Source organism: Geotrypetes seraphini, chromosome 9 (genome assembly GCF_902459505.1).
Source record: "Geotrypetes seraphini chromosome 9, aGeoSer1.1, whole genome shotgun sequence".
Lineage (NCBI taxonomy): Eukaryota > Metazoa > Chordata > Amphibia > Gymnophiona > Dermophiidae > Geotrypetes > Geotrypetes seraphini.
Window position 1 is genome coordinate 1,208,330 of NC_047092.1, and position 14,790 is coordinate 1,223,119.

General features: G+C 45.2%; 1 protein-coding gene across 3 annotated transcripts in view; it reads right to left on the reverse strand.

Moving 5' to 3' along the window:
- The window catches only part of CACNA2D1 (calcium voltage-gated channel auxiliary subunit alpha2delta 1), a 520,381-nt gene that overhangs the window by 349,322 nt on the left and 156,269 nt on the right, over positions 1 to 14,790 (reverse strand). The window lies entirely within an intron of this gene.

Sequence of the window (14,790 nt, forward strand, 5' to 3'; positions counted from 1 at the left end):
TGTGTCGGTGGGTCAGCTCCCGCTCCCAAGCACAGGCTTGCCAAAAAGAGGTCCCTTCAAATGTTGCTTTTTCAGACTCTAGAATCTAGGATGTGAATTCATTTTTGTTTCTTGAAGCCCAACTCCAAAATTAAATAAGTTGAAAAGAGTACACAATGGCAATGAACACTGCTGAAATGACTTTATCTGGTTTTTCATCATCTTAGATTTATTTTCTTCTAGAAACACCGAGGCTGATATTCAAAGGCACTTAACCAGAGAAAAACATTTGCTCTCCAGATGTTACCACTGAAAATGGTTACGAAGAACCCCAAAGCTGCCTGCAAATTACTGGGGCAGACCAGCACAGAGTGAAAATGAAGTCAAAAGTTTATTTCTTGATTTATTGAGATCCGAAGGCAACGTACAGCAGGTCCAGCCTGACATAAAATCTACAGTTTTCCCTGCATTATAAACTGTATCAAAAGGAACAAAAGAAAGCATAATTCTCAGCCCACCAAATCCTAGTAAAAGACATTTAACCCAGATGTGAGTTCAAGATTAAGTTAAAGTCACCAGCAATTATGTGGTGAGTAGTATTTTGTCCTTATTTTATATTAAAATCAATAAAATCTTCAAACTTAAAAAAGACGTTTAACCCTTTAATTGGCAGATAAGAACATAAGAAATGCCTTCACCGAATCAGACCCTTGGTCCATCTAGTCCGGTGACCCTTACACGTGGAGGCTTAACTAGGTGCTTCCTGATGAAGACCTTGTTTGTGAAACAGCTGCTTTACATAACTTACCATATGGCTCCAGTAAAAGGAGGACGGATTGAGACATTCGGGTTTTACTTCTACTGACAACAATGGAAGTAAAACCCAGATGTCTCAGTATATCCTCCTTTTTCTGGAGCCATATGGTAACCTTATTGTAAATAGGGTATAAAAAATGTAAACATTTTATCTTCCCGGGGTTGCTCTGTTGTTGTTGAGCAGCTTCCAATGTTTTTGGCAATTTTTAGAGCTCCTCTGGTTAGTCCTGGAGGCACAAATGACTGTTGCATCAGTGCACAATTGAAAGTAAAAGCCAATGGGGAGGAACAAGCAGGACAGACCAGGGATGTAGCCTAGTGCCAATTCACAACTGCACGTGTGCCAAAACCTCAGTTAGGCCGCAATGAAGCCTGGGCCTCGATTTAAGAGGTATCAAGCCCAGACTTCCAGAGGAAACATATTTTTGTTGTTTAAATTTTTGGGAAGTTGGAAGTCAATTTAAACGGTTCCAATGGTTGGGGGTCACCTGAAGAGCGTTCTTAGACTAGATTAAGATGGTTTTTAAACCATTTATGTAATTGGTAATTTTAAAATTGTATTTGTGTGAGGAAGATACTTGGTGTCCATGTAAACATGCGATTTTGAAATTTAAAAGCACAGGATCATCATGAGAGATGTGCTTGGTCATATTACCAACTGGAAAGCATTTTATTAAAAAATTGAACAAATTATTCAAAAAATGTTCACCCTCCATTATAGTCTATGGGGAAAAATGGAGCCTGGAACCTTTTAAATAGAAATTCCATCACCTTAACTTTTATATCAGCCATACTAATTGGCTATAATATGTCAGATGTTAGAAGCTGAACTTGTGTTACCTAGATTACAGCTTGCTTAACAGTTGGTAACCCTATGTATACAGTACGGCCCGGATTCTCTCTAAGACACCTATAGCAAAGAGAGGAGGCTTTCTGGGGCGGGGCTGGAGGGCAGAATGGGGCAGGGCTAAATGTGGAACAGAGCATGGCTGGGGCAGAATGGTGTGGGGCTGGAGACAGAACAGGACGGGGTCATGTGCACAGGGTTTTCTTTTTTCAAATATGGTAACCCTATGTATAAAATATGACCTGAATTCTCTCTAAGACACCTTTATCAGTGGCCACCAATCATGAATCAATCATGCGACGGTGACCCTATAGAGAATTGCGCCTCCACAAAAGATAGGCGCCAGAAATGTAGGCCAGGGTTTTCCAGGCACCTGTCTATGTCATGAGTCACACCTACATAGAGCTTTAAGGCACCTAATGCACATTTGGCATTAGCCACGCCCATAATAGTGTTACGTACTGTAAAGTGCCATGGTAGGCACAATTCCTGCATCTTTTATTTAGGTGTTTTAATTTAGCCTTTTGTCGCCATTAACTTAGGTGCCAGAAGGTTACCTACTGGTGCGTAAGATTCAGCATCATTTATAGAATATCCCCTTATGTACCTACAATGCGCACACCTCATATGTAGCTTTGAACCGTCTATCAACAAACTACATGCTATGAAAGAAGTTAACACTGGACTCTGGAATGGCTCCTGTTGTGTCCCTCCCCCCCTCTTTTAAAACTCTTACCCTCAGACACAATTTGCTATTAACAACATTAGTAATGATAAGTCACCAGGCTCTTATTGGAAGAAACTAGGACCTTTGAACAGATAAATAACTCCCCAAGCTACTGCCAAACTTCAGAACAGAGCCCTGAGCCTGCCGTGTCAGCCAGGGCCTAGGGTTAGACTTGGACCTCAATGCCCCCTTTCTGGGTCACCTGACCCAAACCAAACCGCTCTTAGAGCTTATTTCTTGCAGAACTACTCATCACCTGATGAGTCCCAAAAAAACAGTACCTCAGGATTACCACCACAGGCCTATAAACCCTTACACCACCACCACCAAAGCTGCAACCTAGCATCCCCCAGGAAACCAAATATAAGAACATAAGAACATAAGAGGTTGCCTCCGCCGAGTCAAACCAGAGGTCCATCTTGCTCAGCGGTCCGCTCCCGCGGTGGCCCATCAGACCTAGTTGCCTGAACAGTGTCCCTGACTAATTCTGTACTGTCTCTAATCCTATCCCTATAACCTACCTCTACTCCTATCTATACCCCTCAATCCCTTGGTCTTCCAGGTACCTATCTAAACCTTCTTTGAAGCCCTGTAGCGTGCTCCTACTTATCACATCCTCTGGTAGTGCGTTCCATGTGTCCACCACCCTCTGGGTGAAAAAGAACTTCCTGGCATTTGTTCTAAGCCTTCCCCCTTTCAATTTCTCTGAGTGCCCCCTTGTACTTGTGGTTCCCCATGATTTGAAAAATCTGTCCCTTTCTACTCTTTCTATGCCCTTCATGATCTTGAAGGTTTCTATCATGTCTCCTCTAAGTCTCCGCTTTTCAGGGAGAAAAGCCCCAGCTTTTTCAGTCTGTCAGTATATGAGAGGTCCTCCATACCCTTTATTAGCTTAGTTGCTCTTCTCTGGACTCTCTCAAGTACCGCCATGTCCTTCTTGAGGTACGGCGACCAGTACTGGACACAGTACTCCAGGTGCGGGCGCACCATTGCACAATACAGTGGCAGGATGACTTCCTTCGTCCTGGTCGTGATACCCTTCTTAATGATGCCCAACATTTTGTTTGCCTTCCTTGAGGCCGCGGCGCACTGCGCCGATGCCTTCAATGATGTGTCTACCATCACTCCCAGGTCTCTTTCAATGTCACTCACCCCTAGCGGTGATCCCCCCATTGTGTAAGTGTACATCGGGTTCTTTTTCCCTATGTGCATGACCTTGCATTTCCCTATGTTGAAGCTCATTTGCCACTTTTTTGCCCACTCTTCCAGCGCTGTCATATCTTTTTGGAGATCTTTGCAGTCCTCCATGTTTTCAACCCTGCTGTATAGTTTGGTGTCATCCGCAAATTTAATAACCTCACATTTTGTACCTGCCTCCAGGTCGTTAATAAATACATTGAATAGGAGCGGTCCCAGCACCGACCCCTGCGGAACTCCGCTCGTGACCCATTGCCAGTCTGAGTAATGGCCCTTTATTCCAACCCTCTGTTTCCTGTCTGCCAGCCAGTTTTTGATCCATCGGTGTACCTCCCCTTGCACCCCGTGGTTCCATAACTTCCTCAGCAGTCTTTCGTGTGGTACCTTGTCGAAGGCTTTTTGGAAGTTAAGGTAAATGATGTCTATAGATTCCCCTTTATCCACCTGGCTGTTTACCCCCTCAAAGAAGTATAATAAGTTTGTGAGGCATGACCTGCCCTTGCAGAAGCCATGCTGGCTCGGCTTTAGCAGCCCAGTGTTTTCGATGTGTTCCCAGATGCTGCCTTTAATCAGCGCTTCCAACATCTTGCCCGGGACCGAGGTCAAGCTCACCGGCCTGTAGTTTCCTGGGTCTCCCCTTGAGCCTTTCTTGAAGATGGGCGTGACATTTGCTATTTTCCAGTCTTCCGGTATTTCTCCGGTTTTTAAAGATAGGTTGCATATTTGTCGAAGTGGCTCAGCTAATTCGTTCCTTAGTTCCTTGAGCACCCTTGGGTGAATGCCGTCCGGACCTGGCGATTTGTCGCTCTTTAGCCTGTCTATCTGCCTGAGGACATCCACCTTGCTCACCTCTAGTTGGACCAGATTTTCATCCTGGTCTCCTTTTGCGATCTCCTCGGGTTCCGGAATGTTAGTTGTGTCCTCCCTCGTGAAAACTGAAGTGAAGAATTCGTTTAACCTGTCAGCTATCTCCTTTTCCCCTTTTACCACTCCTTTTCTGTCTCCATCATCCAAGGGTCCCACTTCCTCCCTTGCCGGTTGCTTCCCCTTGACGTACCTGAAGAATGATTTGAAGTTTGTTGCTTCCCCCGCCAGTCTCTCTTCATATTTCCTTTTTGCTTTCCTAACCACTCGGTGACACTCCTTTTGATGTTTTTTGTGCTCCTTTCGGTTGTCTTCTGATTTGTCTTTTTTCCATTTTTTGAATGATGCCTTCTTGTCATTTATCGCCTTTTTCACTGCATTCGTTATCCACACTGAGTTTTTTGTTTTATTTTTTTTTTTTTGCGCCCTTTCCTGAACTTGGGGACACACAGTTTTTGTGCTTCGTGCACCGTGCCCTTGAGTAAGGTCCAGGCTTTTTCTACGGACTCCATCTTCCTTGCGCTGTCCTTGAGTTTCTTTCCCACCATTTTCCTCATGGCATCATAATTTCCTTTTTTGAAGTTCAGTGCTGTTGTTGTAGTTCTTTTCACCTTGGATGATCCAACTTCTAGCCTGTACAGGATCGTGTTGTGATCGCTGTTTCCTAGTAGGGCTAGTACCGCCACCTCCTTAGCGGGTCCCCCTAATCCGGTGAAGATTAGGTCAAGAGTGGCATCTCCCCGTGTTGGTTCCGTGACCAGCTGCTCCATGAAACAGTCCCTCGTGACCTCCAGGAATTTGGTCTCCCTCATGCAGTTTGAGTGCCCTATACTCCAGTCTATTCCCGGGTAGTTGAAGTCCCCCATCACCATCACACTTCCGCTTTTGCATATCTGCCCCAGTTCAGCCTCCAGGTCCTGGTCGATTTCTTCCGTTTGTCCCGGTGGGCGATAATACAGACCCAATTTTATGTCTGCTCCAGTTCCTCCGGGTAGCTTAACCCATAGTGATTCCAAGTCCTCCGCCCTTGCTGTTGTTTCCATCCTGGCTGAAGGTATGGAATCCTTTATATATAGTGCTAATCCTCCACCTTTTTTGTGTGACCTATCTCTCCTGTAGAGTTTGAACCCTGGTAAAGCCACATCCCATTTATTGTCATCAGTCCACCACGTTTCTGTGACTCCAATTATGTCCAGGCCCTTTTTGTTGGCAAAGACCTCCAGCTCCCCCATTTTAGCCCTTAGGCTCCTAGCATTAGTATATAGGCAATGTAAGTCCCGGTTGTTCGCCTTTCTTGCTGGTTTTCCTCGTGGTTTGGCGTTCCTGGCGTCTCCCTCGTGGGTCCCAGACCCCTGCAATTTGTCCTTAGGTCCTTCTTCAAAAAATTCCCACTCAGTCCCGAGTCCTCTTTTACAGTGTCCTTGTTCAATGTCCTTGGCCCTGGGCATCTGCATTGCACCCTTAGTGTCTTTTCCCAAAATTTCCCTCTCAGTCCTGACCTCTTTTTTACAATGTCCTTGCTCAATGTCCTTAGCCCTGGGCCCCTGTGTTACATCCTTAGGCTCTTTTTCCAAGGATTTAAACTCAGTCCCGAACCCCCTTTTACAGTGTCCTTGCTCAGTATCCTTATTTGATACTTTTGTCCGATGTGTCAGATCGACTGTCGGCTTTCACCCCTTCCTCAGTTTAAAGCCAAATCTATGACGCTCTGGACATTGCGCGCCAGCATCCTCATCCCAGTCGTGCTCAGGTGCAGTCCGTCTCTCCTGTAGAGCTTATTTTTCCCCAAGAAAGTTGTCCAGTTCCGAACAAAAAGGAAACCCTCCTCTTCGCACCATCTCCTGAGCCAACCGTTTATTGCTTGTAGTTCACTCTGCCTCCCTGCGTCTGCTCTCGGTACTGGCAGGATCTCTGAGAAGGCTACCTTACTTGCCCTCAGTTTCAGTTTCCTCCCCAGGAACCTGAACTGGCCAGTTAGTGCAGTCCTGTTGTAGCTCCTCCTGCTGACGTCGTTGGTTCCAACATGGATTACTACAGCTGTCTCCTCCGTCTCTGCCCCTTCCAGGATCCTCTCAATTTTGTCGATGACGTCCTTTGTTCTTGCCCCCGGGAGACATGTCACTAGTCGGTCCTCTCTCCCTCCAGCTATGTGACTGTCCACTCCTCTCAGGATAGAGTCTCCCACTACGATAGCAGATCTCCCCTTCTTCAGCTGTCTCTTTGGTCTCAGGTCAGACAGAAAATATTTTCCAGTCAGACAGAAAAATCAGCCAGCAGCAAATCAATCCCCACATCTGATAGGTGAGCCCGGTCTCTAGCATAAAGTCCCTCACAAGAGGCATCAGCCCAGTCATGCTGCAGTTGGATTCTGCCCCTAGCTACTAACCTACACCCTACCTGCCTATTAAAGTCCACCTCCTAGACTCAAGACGCTGAGGCCTAGGAGTGATATCTGGATAAAGCACAGATCATCCTTGACACCTGGGGGTGTGGGTCTCTTGGTGAGGTTGGAGGGATGTGAGGTGGTCGAAACACCTTCCATTGCTGGATGACCTACCTTTCAATCCTTGACCTGCAGATGTCTTGATCATACATCTAGGCAGATGAGGAAAAAGACTGATTGATACTGGAGATCAATATATGGTTGTACAGATGATGTTGGAGTGTTTTGGTTTCTTGGAGTCTGGGATAATTTTTCAAAGGCTGCTGAGTAAAGATGGTATCCATCTATCAAAGAAGAGATGAGAGTTTCCATGACAGATTGATTAATATCCTGAAGTGGGCTTGACCCTAGCAATGTTGGGGATGGGTGAACAAAGCCTCAAGGTAAGCAAAAAGCTCTCATATAAGTAAAACTTTAAATACCTGTATAGAAATGGGGAAAAGGACATCTAGAAAACTGTTTAATAATACCCATAGTGTATGGGAAATAAGGTTTTGGACCTAGAAAAGAAAACTGATATGAAGTTTTAGCAGAGTACATTTTGGATTTTGCTTTCTGAAGCTTTGGAGACAAAAACTGTGGTAGCAGAAAAGCTGTTTGCAAAACCCAGTGCACTGCACCATTAATATGCCTCATTAAGAATGTGATCCTGATGAGGGACAGCTGCATTCTTTAAAGATCAGGGCCTACAAATCACCCAGCAGGGCAGGTTATGGGAGCTTTTGCTAAAGTATTTCATAATTGTGTCATGCACAGCAGGAAGGGAAGAGAGAACAGCCGTCAGTCCCTCAGGCCACAATCAAATTGCTGTCGTTCATTGGTTGGCCAGGGTTTCAAGAGCTCTCTGGGGATTCTCCAATATTAGAGGCTGCTGTGTGAAAAGACTTTCTCATGGAACAATACATTTCACATGGCCCGAGATACCGAGAAGCAGTGTCTGTCCAATAATTAAATAAGATGTCAGTGTTGGTTTAACTAATGTATGAAGATGTCACTATCGAGACTGATTCTGTAAACAAAATATGCAGCTGAGCTGAAGCTCTCCAAATGAACCTTTAGAGATGAGGCAGAGTGAGCAGTGAGTAATAACATTTTAAAAATTCATTTAGCACGCGTCCTCGCTACCTTCATTAAGTGGCTGCAGCAGGCCACCGATACTGGCTCGAGTAAATTACTGCACTGCTAATAAGGTCTGCCATCGCCTAAACTATATGGAGCTCTGGGGAGAAATTTTCAAACTGTCCACTTTGGGCATTTTCTACCCACAGGCTTGGCACCAGTTTTGAAAGCAAACAGAGTGGTTCAGGGTTCCCAGGATGCTTTTCAAGGGTAATTCTAAGGCTGCCCGGATCCTGGGTAGGGGGTAATTTGATAAAGGATTGCACACATTGACATGTAGCTAAATTGCAGAAATAGTTCCTCCAAGACTTCCTGGTACAGACCTACGAAGTGAGTGGGAGTTAGGAGCTGAAACCAGATGCTGTCAACAAAATGGTGGCTTACCTGGGGAAATGTACATTGTATGGATTTGAAAAGATAATTATGCACCAGAGACTGTTTGCTCTCAATGAGGCTAAGCATATGCAAAGAGGGACATTTTGGGGAAAAAAAAGTCTAAGTCCAGCTTGGACATTTCCAGCTGAACGTCCAAAGCTTGAGGAACAAAAATGGCAAACTGCTGGACATCCAAATATATATACTTAGATGTCTTAACCATCAAGGCATCTAACGTTATACCCCATTTTTAATCAGAAAAACATCCAGGTTGAACATTTGGACGTGGGTGGGGCCACCATAGTAATGCACTGGCCAAACAGACATCCCCACAGAGCAATGGGACACCTTAGAGGGCACTGCTGTGACCTTCATATATCTCACCATAAACCCCTTATAATTTAGGGTGAGCTCCCCCAACCCCCTCCAGGGGCGGCTCAAGGCTACCTGAGGCATGGGATGAGCTGGTGACCCCTCCCTCCCCCCTCCCCCCGAGCATCCAAAATAGGGGTGGAGCAAGGGCTGCCTCAACTATTAGGCAAGACTGGCCAGCTGCCTATAGCAGCAGCTTCTTAGAGGGTAGTAGCTTCAGTGACACAGTAAATAGCACTCTCTTCTTCCAAATTTGCTTTTCTAAAAATGGCTTCACCGTAAAGGTCCTTGTCTGACACCACGTTTTACTGGAAACCAGTCAGTATTGTCACATTCAGTTTTCACTGCAGCTTCTTGATGTTCATAGAGGCTCTTTATAAGCAAAATTACATATTCTGGTGTTCCCATTTGTACCAGAGGTCTCCATAATTTATCATGATTCTGAGCAGTCTGCGCTTATACTCGCTCGAGGAGCGCAGAGAAAGGGGGGACATGATAGAAACTTTCAAGTACATAACGGGCCGCATCGAGGAGGAGGAGGAGATCTTTACTCTTACGGGTCCCACGGTGACAAGAGGACATCCGCTAAAACTCAGGGGAGGAAGATTTCATGGGGACACCAGGAAATACTTCTTTACCGAGAGGGTGATTGATAGACGGAATGGTCTTCCACGTCAGGAAGTCGAGGCTAGTAGCACGCTCGACTTCAAGAGACGATGGGACAAACATGTGGGGTCGCTACAGAGGTATGATAGAGGATAGTTTCTCGAGGGTGGAAGGATCACGCCGTCATATTCTATGTTTCTACAATCAAAAGCTTTGCTATAATGAAGCAAAAATATATAGTCTTTTGATATTCTCTACTCTTCTCCAGTATCCATCTAACATTAGCAATATCATCTTTGGTTCCTCAACCTTTTCTAAAACCAAACCGAGTATCTGTATCTAATTTATAAACCACTTTGATTATAACCACTGAAAGGCAGGATATCAAGTTCCATCCCAATTTTTCCTCTTTCTTTTCCGTTTCAATTCCCACTGCAGCTCCTTGGGACTCTGGGGCAAGTCACTTAACCCTCCAGGATTTGGGAGTGGAAGAGAGCAAACGAGATGCTGTGGCGCAGTGGTTAGAGCCATAGCCTTAGCACCCTGAGGTTGTGGGGTTCAAATCCTACGCCGCTCCGTGTGACCCTGGGCAAGTCACTTAACCCTCCAGGATTTGGGAGTGGAAGAGAGCAAACGAGATGTTTAAAGGGCCGGGAGATGCTGTGGCGCAGTGGTTAGAGCCATAGCCTTAGCACCCTGAGGTTGTGGGGTTCAAATCCTACGCTTCTCCTTGTGACCCTGGGCATGTCACTTAACCCTCCAGGATTTGGGAGTGGAAGAGAGCAAACGAGATGTTTAAAGGGCCGGGAGATGCTGTGGCGCAGTGGTTAGAGCCATAGCCTTAGCACCCTGAGGTTGTGGGGTTCAAATCCTACGCTTCTCCTTGTGACCCTGGGCATGTCACTTAACCCTCCAGGATTTGGGAGTGGAAGAGAGCAAACGAGAGGTTTAAAGGGCCGGGAGATGCTGTGGCGCAGTGGTTAGAGCCATAGCCTCAGCACCCTGAGGTTGTGGGGTTCAAATCCTATGCCGCTCCTTGTGACCCTGGGCAAGTCACTTAACCCTCCAGGATTTGGGAGTGGAAGAGAGCAAACGAGATGTTTAAAGGGCCGGGAGATGCTGTGGCGCAGTGGTTAGAGCCATAGCCTCAGTACCCTGAGGTTGTGGGGTTCAAATCCTACGCCACTCCTTGTGACCCTGGGCATGTCACTTAACCCTCCAGGATTTGGGAGTGGAAGAGAGCAAACGAGATGTTTAAAGGGCCGGGAGATGCTGTAGCGCAGTGGTTAGAGCCATAGCCTCAGCACCCTGAGGTTGTGGGGTTCAAATCCTACGCCGCTCCGTGTGACCCTGGGCATGTCACTTAACCCTCCAGGATTTGGGAGTGGAAGAGAGCAAACGAGATGTTTAAAGGGCCGGGAGATGCTGTAGCGCAGTGGTTAGAGCCATAGCCTCAGCACCCTGAGGTTGTGGGGTTCAAATCCTACGCCGCTCCGTGTGACCCTGGGCAAGTCACTTAACCCTCCAGGATTTGGGAGTGGAAGAGAGCAAACGAGATGTTTAAAGGGCCGGGAGATGCTGTGGCGCAGTGGTTAGAGCCATAGCCTTAGCACCCTGAGGTTGTGGGGTTCAAATCCTACGCCGCTCCGTGTGACCCTGGGCAATTCACTTAACCCTCCAGGATTTGGGAGTGGAAGAGAGCAAACGAGATGTTTAAAGGGCCAGGAGATGCTGTGGCGCAGTGGTTAGAGCCATAGCCTCAGTACCCTGAGGTTGTGGGGTTCAAATCCTATGCTGCTCCGTGTGACCCTGGGCAAGTCACTTAACCCTCCAGGATTTGGGAGTGGAAGAGAGCAAACGAGATGTTTAAAGGGCCGGGAGATGCTGTGGCGCAGTGGTTAGAGCCATAGCCTTAGAACCCTGAGGTTGTGGGGTTCAAATCCTACGCTTCTCCTTGTGACCCTGGGCATGTCACTTAACCCTCCAGGATTTGGGAGTGGAAGAGAGCAAACGAGAGGTTTAAAGGGCCGGGAGATGCTGTGGCGCAGTGGTTAGAGCCATAGCCTCAGCACCCTGAGGTTGTGGGGTTCAAATCCTATGCCGCTCCTTGTGACCCTGGGCAAGTCACTTAACCCTCCAGGATTTGGGAGTGGAAGAGAGCAAACGAGATGTTTAAAGGGCCGGGAGATGCTGTGGCGCAGTGGTTAGAGCCATAGCCTCAGTACCCTGAGGTTGTGGGGTTCAAATCCTACGCCACTCCTTGTGACCCTGGGCATGTCACTTAACCCTCCAGGATTTGGGAGTGGAAGAGAGCAAACGAGATGTTTAAAGGGCCGGGAGATGCTGTAGCGCAGTGGTTAGAGCCATAGCCTCAGCACCCTGAGGTTGTGGGGTTCAAATCCTACGCCGCTCCGTGTGACCCTGGGCAAGTCACTTAACCCTCCAGGATTTGGGAGTGGAAGAGAGCAAACGAGATGTTTAAAGGGCCGGAATTGCTGCAACATGATTCCTTTTTAATCACATTTTTCTTTAATCATGATTAATAGGACATTAATCACAGAGTTAAATGCGATTAACTTGCACCCTAATAAGAACTACAAAATCCATCCTGAAAAATGACAAATTAAAGAATCCAAAAGAGCGCAGAATAGCTGCAAACAGCCTTACAATTTTCAGAGCCCACTTCAGAAAAGAAAGCCTGGTGCAAGTTTCAAGTTTATTATGACTTGGATATTCTGCTTTAAGTCCTAAAGCGGTTTACATCGTTACAGAATTATAAAAATGAATTAAAAGTCATGGGAATGGACAAACAAACTAAGAACAACTATTAAACAAAACATTGAAACAAGTGGAGAAAGGTTAAGACTAGAAAAATAAAAGGAAAAGGTACAGGTTCTTTTTGTTTTCTAAATCTCAAAAGCGTCTTTAAAGAGAAAAGGTTAAAGGTTGGATTTAAAGTTGTTTAAAGTTATGGGGAGGGAATTCCTTAATGTTGGCACAAATGGCTTTACGTGTTGTGTCGTAGAATAATTGTCGAACTGAGGGGATAGTAAGATGTTGTTGTGATGATCTCAGTGACCTTGAGGATTCGTAAGGAATCAAAAGCCTGGGAGAGTGATTGGACGTCCACAATCTGGTCACTAATGACCCCACTACATCTGACTTCAGGGCTAAAAATCTACTTTCCTATTGAAAAGAAAGGTACACTTTGCTGAAATAAGGAGCCATTGCGAGACCTGGGATCACATTTTGTCTTTAAGAAAAATGCCTGACACTTGTAAGAGGGGCCTTAGGCACCTGGGCCAACCGTAATCTTAGGCCCATCTCCCAGTGCATTCTGGGATGTACTGGGAGTGGCCTAAGATTCCGATTGGCCAGATCCCCTAGGGAGCCATGTAAGAGTGCTCTAAAGCCCCTTTTTAGCTCAGCTTAGCAAAAGAGCCCAATATTTTGTATATTATACATGTGAACCTATAACCTATTCTGAGCTTATTGGGAAGACTGGGATAGAAAGGAAAGTAAATTAATTAATTAAGTGAAGGCAGGCCACATCTGTTTTATATGTTGGTATTATATTTAAGATTGGTATGTTCATGGGTGTCGGAATGTGGGAGGCCATGGGGTCGTCAGTCAGTTATGGCTGTATCCCCCCACCCACTTTTAAATCTTCGTCTAGCCGCTATGCAGCATCAATGACCTGCCCCAGAGCCCTTCATTCTACTTCTGGGGTAGGGGGGGGGAGTTGAGAACTGGCAAGAGGTCATGCCGCAGGACTCTACTGGGTTCTAAGGTGGAGCCCCTTGCCCCTTCCCCAAACAAAACAGTGTTCCGCTGCCTATGGGTATGTTAACTTGTTCCCCTCTTAGATTTCTGATAGGTGGATTATATAATTCATTTAAATAAAGCTGCAATGCATTAAGCTTGAAAGTCTGAGCTTACATCTAGGGATTGACTACGGTATATCAACACAATGCCATTTATTTTTGGGGAGATTTCTAGTAAATGAGCTTTGATCACATATTAGAAATTTGGGTTCAGTATTTGCAATAAATGGTTAATGCCTGGGATCAGTTTTAGACATTTGTTTGATCAATATTTCAGCGTAGACTGAAGGTAAATAACTGCAATTACTTCATTATTCTAGTTCTGATTGAAATCAATAGAAAGAGTGTTGTAACACTAAAGAGGAAATGTTGCAACCAGCTCTGATAGTCAACATCAATTAGATCTGCTTGTGGAAAACTAACAAGAGGTGCGTACTGCGGCTGTGATTTACAGGAGGGCTTTGGGTCAGAAGAAGCTGAAGTTCACCAGTCCAACAGAATTCTTCGAAGGCTCCAGGTTCTGTTATTGATGTAGTGTCTATCACCATCGCTCAGTGCAAATTCTTTTATTCCATGTGATGTGAGAGAAGTGAAACAGAATACGATGCATACATTCCTCCAAAACATGTTGCTATGCTGTACTTTAGAGAGGAAGCATATTTCAAGTTTCAAGTTTGATTAAATCGCCAAATCAAACTTCTAAGTGATATACAAAGACTTTAAAAACAGGGTTTTATATATATAGTTTAATTAACAAACTTGTTAAAAATCAAAGCTGCAAAATAGAGACGGACAGAAATAAGGGGAAGAGGGTAGGACAGAAGAACATGGAAGGTAAAAACAACAAGGAGGGGAAAATCCATTTATGAAAGATCACTTAAAATTAGAAATCGGCTGAGAAATCCTGGAGAATACCTAGAAATAGATATTAAAGATCACACACAGCTTTCAATAGAAGACTTTTCAATTTGCCTTTAAATCGGTCTAGAGATTTTTCCTTAACCCTAATCCAACCCATTCTCCTGCTTCTAACAGTGGCCAATTCAGATCACTATGTCATTGGATTTCCATAATAATAAGGTGTGTGCACACATTTGTCCATGTTGCTTTGAACATTTAGTAAAGTGCTGTTTAAAACACACATTAAGGGACAAATATTACAAGAGAACAGCTTTACTGGGTCAGACCAATAGTCCATCTAGCCCAGTAGCCTGTCTTCGCAGTGGCCAATCCAGGTCACTAGTACCTGGCCAAAACTCAAGGAGCAGCAACATTCCATGCTACTGATCCAGGGCAAGCAGTGGCTTCCCCCATGTCTTTCTCAATAACAGACTATGGACTTTTCCTCCAGGAACTTGTCTAAACCTTTCTGAAAACCAGCTACGATATCCACTGTTCCAGAGCTTAATTAATCTCTGAGTGAAAAAAATTTTCCTCCTATTGGTTTTAAAAGTATTTCTCTGTAAATTCATCGAGTGTCCCCTAGTCTTTGTCATTTTTGACAGAGCAAAAAAATCAATCCACTTGTAATTTAATTTAATTTTTAGTATTTAGATACCACATATATCCTAAGGGGACCATAATTGAAAAACATAGACATCCAAAAAGCATCTTAAATTAG